The following is a 7,345-nucleotide window of genomic DNA, read 5'->3' as shown; positions in this document are numbered from 1 at the left end:
GTGGGTGCATGGTATTGAAGACCCTTCTCTCCTGCATTTCAACTTAACCTGCTTAGCAGGTTTCCAGGTAGACACGGCCTCACCTACATCAATGCTTTAAAACAAACCATCTTCTTTATCCTCAAAGTCAGTGTCGCAGCCAAAACAGAAATCTTTCCTCTTTGACCCTTTGAGGCAAAAAAAAAAGCCCACCACAGCACGACGTTGATACTACTGTGGGAAATACGCTGCCTTCACTAAACTTAAGACTTAAAGACAAACAATATCTGTTGTGAAATCTGTATGGTTCTGGCCATTTGTAGGAGATAACATGTCAAGCTGTACCCAAAAGGTCTGCATCAAGTATCTTCCGCTTCATAATGGCACAACACTTAGTTATGAACATTTCCTGGCTTCACAGCTTTTCAAACTTTTCAAAATATGACTTAGGAAAGTATTACACTTTTACAGCATTTCTCTAGTCGATGGCACACATCCCTTACTGCAAAAGAAAGAACTGTAACAGTTTCATTTCACACTCCAGTAACCCAAAATTCCGCATTACCTCTCACTTTAGTGTTAATTTTCCCATAGATTTTCTTTTTCTGCTTACATGGCAAGACAGCTCAGGTCAAGTGCACAGACAAGCTGTGCTGCTGATTCTCCTTTTTACCACCACTGAATCACCTTCACTTTTGCTTCTCCGGAAAGTTATTTTCCCTGCAGAAAGCAGGAGAGCCACAGCCAATAGATAAGTCAGCAGCTATCAGTCAAAATGGATTTAAAGTGAGGAAAAAAAAAAACCTCCCCACAACTAAAACCGCAAGTATTAGTATGTAGGATCATGCCCACGCTGTATAAATACACCACGACAGGTATATTTGCTGCTGTACATGCAGTGAAGCCTAATGCAGCTCGTGTCACTTCCAGCTATAGACAGACACGTATCAGAAGCTGTGGAATATAAAAGTATCAGCACTGAACAGACATGCTGAGCCATCCCCCAGATAACAGGAATGAAGAGTGGTTATTTTGCCAAAGTAGAAAGATACCATTTTTATATATATTTTTTTTTAACTGGTGATTTAAAAAAGAAACACATTTGGTAGTTGTCGCTGAATTCTTATGAAGCTTTGTAATGTGCATGTAAAGATCTAACTTACACACCTTTTTAAGACACTCAGATGAAATGCATGACAAATCCACAAGCACACAAGTATATCTGTATTGTTCGCCTAATAGAACCTGGATAAGATTAGCTTTGCCTTTAGCATTTTAAAGGAATTAAAATAGTTAAGAAGCAAACCTAAATTCTGAAGGCATCCAATACTGAATGAATAGCATTTTATACTGGTTTAAAATAAGGCAGTGAATTTCAAATTGTGATTTTTAAAGCTTCAATCTTCATTAGAAGCAGCAATGACAGCTTAGTAATGGAGTACTTGTAAAAACAGTCCAGGAATTGACTTGTACTAATTTTTAATTAACATAAATGTAAGATCTAGCACAGACATGGAACAATTTTACTAATTCACTGGGCGAACCTTCATTACCTTCTGGCAGGAACAATAAACGGATGAGAAAACCCCTCTATAGCAAACAAGACATAAAGACAGGAAAAAGAAGCGATACAGAAGGAAGTTCTCATCAACCTGCTCCGGATGATTCTTGACTGAAAAAGGTTTTTTTTCAAATGTGAAAGCTAAGTTACTTCAATTAGCAGTCAGGACAGCCCCAGGGAGCAGCAGGGGTTGGATACTAGCTGTGGTGCACACATACGGTACCAAGGGTACAGTTACAGCTCTATGATCACAATGGGGTTTAGAGCAAACTCTCTGAACATGACCAGAAGGTTTATACAACACATTAGGTTCTATGTGGTCTTGTGATGTCTCGATCAAGTTTCATTTAGTTATTTCAGTCTGGTTACAAACAAATTTCCAACAACTTGATCTAAAAAAATACAGCAGAAAATATGGTATGAGGCAGGGGAACAGATCTAATAAAAAGAGGCAAGAACACAAAAAAGGATGGGATATTGGTAAATAAATGCATGAACTTGGAAGTAACAATAAGGCATTCTCCTCTGCATGAAGTGGGAATAGCTGTTATTAATATTTTTTCCTAAAGCTTTTAACCTCCAAAAGTGTAGAAGCAACTTAATATGGTCCATATTTAAGTATTTAATCTATTGCAGATATTCAGTGCGCTATCCATGAGGCATACACAGACACCAGCATCTCCAGTGTCCTCCCTGAAGGGTGACTTGCTTTAGATGTTGGCTACCCAGCCATGAGATGGACTTCGAATGCACTGTTCTGCACAGACTGTTACTGAAAGTGGTGGAAGAACCAACGGTGTTGATGTCAAAACATGGGGCTTTTGGGTTTTCCTATTGTTGTTTTAGTTTTGCTGGTGTAGCAGGTAGCAATGTCAATTAGGGGTTGATTTGGATGACATCACCGTACCTGTAGAAAATCCCAGTATAGGCTTTACTGCCGTAACTGCACGTTGCTGATACAGCTCGTTTCATCTGGGGACTAATACTAGGTACGCAGACAAAAGCACATTCACGTTATGACAAAGTAAAATGCATCACCAAAGAATGCCTGCCAATACCAGCCAAGCTTCTTTTTTAAAATGAAGACTTTGTTCAGGAATGCCAACCTTGATAGCCAGAAAAACCACGACACGCCTAGATTCTGAAATATTGCTTTGTGTCAGAAAAAAACCCCATGGGTTGGTCCTTTCAAAGCAAACACGACATTCCTGTGGTAGAACACGACAGTTTATCCGAGCGCAGTATAGCAACCGCTGAAAACCGCTTTCCACAAACTGGTCTCAGTATACAAGTCAGCGACATTTTACCTCTGTTAGTTTTGCTTGAATTTCCATTTGCTTCTGTTGTGCCAAAAGCCTCAGCTGCACCAGCTTTCTTTTTCCTATGTATGAACTCAAAAACGAGGATTAGCACCGATCTGAAGAACAAAGAAAGCCACAGGAAGGTAAGAACTTAAAACCCCTCTGTTAGCAGCGTTCTTGGGCCTTTCAGAGCCAAAATTTTGAAAGTGACACTGTGTTGAGAGAGTTGGCTGCGGAGGAGAGCTCAGGTTCAAGCAGAAATTGCATGCAAAGAAAGAAATAAATCTGCACAATGAGAACAACTGCAAGAGTTGATGGAAGTATCAACATATAGGAACACTGACTTGAACCCAATCATAAACTGTGCTTATTCCCAATTATTTTCTAACCAGCCAGACCCCGGAAATGTATGACACCAGCATCCCGACACCTTCCACTGGGCTCCTGCAGCCTCTCTGGAGAATGTCACAGGAATACACAGTGGCAGAGCTATCTCAGGCATTGGGGTGGGGAGCACAGCTGAGAGCACGCTTCAAAAAATCACTCCCACTGCAAAGGACATACCAATCCAGAAGCAGGTAACTCGTCACTCATTCCTCCCCACTGTGCTGAATAATACCTGAAAGAATTACAACACTCCGGGCAAACTGATCCAAAAGCCCAGTTGCCTTCCTGCAACTACTGGGGTCCTCCCAGACACATACAGGTTCTCCTTTAACATGTGTCACTTTCCCTTGTGCTCTATTGCTACAAAAAAGACAAATAAGTCATAGTTCTTTCTTCTTCATAATCTATACCTACTTATTACTACCATTTACAACATTTTAAAACCCCATCAGTTCTTATATTGGATATACTTCTTGATCAAATTGCATTTTGCTCTACAAACAAGGGTTCTTCATAAAAATTCTGTATACCCTATCAAACAGGGGCTAAGTGTGACAAACGTCTGCAATGAAACATAAAACCACATTCTGATCTGTGGAATGAAGGAAAAGCAGCCAGGCAAAATCACTATCACTCCATCCCAAAGTAAACCAACTCTGCCTCGGCAAAAATTAACTTCTATATTGAGCTGACACATTTATAACCTCCCAATTACTTTTTTACCCAATTTGGTCTGCTTTGCTGCAATGACAGGAAGAAAATTCTAGACATTCTTAACAAAATACCACAACCCCAGAGCAACATCACAACTTAGTTAAAACAAAAATGAGGCTGCCAATACTGAGCTATCTTACCACCAGGGTTCCATGTTTTAAAGAAAATGAGAACCCAGTAACAGGGTGGAAAAGCCGCAGAAACGCAAAACAAATTAAAATCTTGCACGGTCGTGAGTTACCTGATTTTATATCAAACAACTGCATCCTTAAGCTTTTGTTTTCACAATCTAGTGCATGGCTCAGTGCGAGACTCAGCAAGAGACAGCCCCCTCCTCTTCCAGCCCCCAAATTACTTGTAAAACTTCCATCCATTGAAATAAGTGAGAAGGATTGACATCTATGCACGTTTATACCAGTGACAATACTTTAGAAATAAAGGGGATGCCCGCAGTGTTGCAAAGCACACCGCAAGGATGAAGTCAGCTCCGCACGAGCTGTGTAACGTGGAAGCTGGGCTGGGAGCATCCTTTACGTGTCAGTAGATAAACCAGCCCCCAGCTCCGAAGCAGAAGCCGGCTACCTACATTATCTCACACAGAACACACAACAGCCAGTATGAAAACACATGACAGGTTTATCCTGTGAACTTTGCGAACATAAATCCTGACCCCGAAAACATCTACATGCAGGCTTAACATTAAGCTTAAGAACAGACCTACTAATTCCAAAATAAATACTTGGGTGTTTAAAATTAAGCATATGTAAGCGCAAACATTGACAGGACTGGGGCCATAAAAAACAAAAAGCATGCACCACAACGTTACTATTTTTTATTGCTCTGCAGACATCATGACCCAACAATTACATAATTTAATACTGATATTTAAGAGAATTTCATCTTCAAGAGGCATAACAATTTCTAAACAACGAACTTCATTGACCTAGTAAAGCAATTAAGCAGCATGCAAGTCAACGGGGTCACATTAAAATTACTTCTGCAAAGTAAATCAGCAAAAAATTTTCAAACATCAGAGACAAGCCACTGCTGTATCAAATAGGCAACCAGTTTCTTCTGGAGCCTTTTACATGAGGGAGCACTTTAATGAAGGGTGTTTTCTTATTAGTTACAGCTCTTAATATCTAACAGCTCTTTAAATAAGCAGCATCTTGCTGATTTATGACATTAATTTATATTAATCCTATGGCTAGTACATATTATATCCTTACACATGTCACTTTAATATTGTTGGTATCGTTTCACAGTTGCTTCCAAGTACATGAAGACCTTTTTAAAGAGTACAGAAAAGCGGGATGAAAAAAGAGGGGGGTATTTTGAAATATTTTCAAGTAGACAGTTTTAACTAGGAGGTAACTTCTGCTGGTTTTTAGTGGTACAGGCCCACCAATATATACCGAGATCGAGACTGACAGGCTGCTCAGTGCAGGTGAAGCCTTACAAAAAAACAAAGTTTCACTGAGGTCATCAGTGCTTCCATGAGAGCAAACTCCCAACAAATGCCAAAGCTTACAATGTCAAAGCCAACATTTTTGTAATTACGCTTGACGGCTTGCAGTAAGCTTATTTTTTAACCTAACCTACTTGTCTCAAGAGAATGGCACTTTTCCACCCAATCACCAGCTCACATTCCTCTTGCAAAGTTTCACCCCTAGATTGTAGCTCAATTTTTATTTATTTTATTTTTTTTTAAATAGAAGATTTGAATCCTGTGTTAGGAAATCATGCTGTGTTTGCAAATCACAGACCTGAGTCCAAGGCCCTGGGCTACCTCTTGCTGAAGTCACTAGGCAGAGTTAAAGGTTAGTATAGTTAGAAATTCAGTACTGGAAACTCTCATTTTAAAATTTTGCCTTTTTTTTTTTTTTCCAATATCCAGAGATTTTTTAATTGTAATAACACAAGCACTTCAAAACACAAGATTACAGACTCTTTTTATTTGAAAAAAAAAATAAATAATCTAACTGGGCACAATGGTGTTCTTTGCAGCCTGCTGAATTTGGAGTTAATGATTTTATATAGCGTTGTGTTCAAGAAAGGGAATTCCCCCCTCAGCGAGCCGATCTTTCAAAAAAAAACCAAAAACCAAAAAACCCCCCCAAAAAACAACCAAAAAGAGTAAATGATAAAGGACCCTATTAAGTTACATGGTTCTAGCAAGTACACTGACATACCTTATTTCCATTTTGAGAAAATTTGTTTCAATAAAGTCAAGGCAGCATATGGTACTAACGTGTTTATTTTCCAAGTGGTAGGGACACTAACCGAAACCATCTGATGTTTCCTCCTAAGCCTCTTGATCTGCTGCTGGATTGCAGCTTAGAATAAACCATAGCGAAGTCAAAAGGAATTGGGTAGAGAAGTAAAAAAAATTAAAAAATAAAAAAAAAATCAGTGATTCAAAGTATTTATTTAATGAGAGCCTAGCTCAGAACAGTTTCTCTCTTGAACGAAAGCTCAACTGCTTTTATGATTCTAAATTTATTTCCAGAGACTTTAAAATGTAACACAAAGCTAATCCCTAACAGACATTTTTTACTTTGCACACAGAGACAAAAAAGAACCCGCAATATCATGTAATTAAAAAAGGAATTAAACGAAGCTCAGGAGTACTTAATAGTGGATTTCTAGAGAAGTAAACAATCAGCACTATGCATTAGGAACATGGTAAGAAAAGTCACAAGGGACTGTCAGATTTGTCACTAGCACAGCTCCAGCAATTGCTTTCTCAATTAGCTGACCGAGTAGTAATATTCTGTCAAGAGCGCTGATAAAGCATGCCTTGATAAAGTCTAAGAGACACAAGGTTTTAAGTTTTTAAACCACGTTTTCAGTGATAAGAGTTAATAAATGGGGGGGGGGAAATGGAAACCCTGGGTCAAGAGCACTGAGGGCTAGAGTTAACACTTTGAAATCGCTGCCAACTATAGAGTTTTAATGTTTTTATTTTACACACAGCCCCGACTTTCCCCTGTAAAACACATAACCTGAAACCCGCTCCCGCAGCTGTTCTTCTGCCTCCCCCGCAGGCGGGAATTCCACTCCTTTTTCAGCCAGCAGCTCCTTGAATAAACCCACACCACAGCAGCAGAGGTGTCACTTAGGGACCCTCCCCCCCCCCCCCCAAAAAACCACCTCTACCAAACCCTCCCCCCCCCCCCCCCCCCAAAAAAAACCCAAGCCGCCTTCTGGGCGGGTCCCTCAGCCCCGCAGCCCCTCGATCACCTTCGTGGGGACGCGCTTAAGGGACAGGCGGAGCCCCCGGCACCTCCGGCGGGGGGAGAGCGGCCCAGCCGGCGGCGGCTCCCCCTCTCCGAGGAGACCGGGAGGAAGGGAGGTTGGAGCCGCCGCCAGCTGGGCCGCTCTCCCCCCGGGCTGAGGGCAG

This window comes from Calidris pugnax, unplaced genomic scaffold, assembly GCF_001431845.1.
Source record: "Calidris pugnax isolate Ruff unplaced genomic scaffold, ASM143184v1 scaffold20, whole genome shotgun sequence".
Classification (NCBI taxonomy): domain Eukaryota; kingdom Metazoa; phylum Chordata; class Aves; order Charadriiformes; family Scolopacidae; genus Calidris; species Calidris pugnax.
This window is presented reverse-complemented; position numbering follows the sequence as displayed.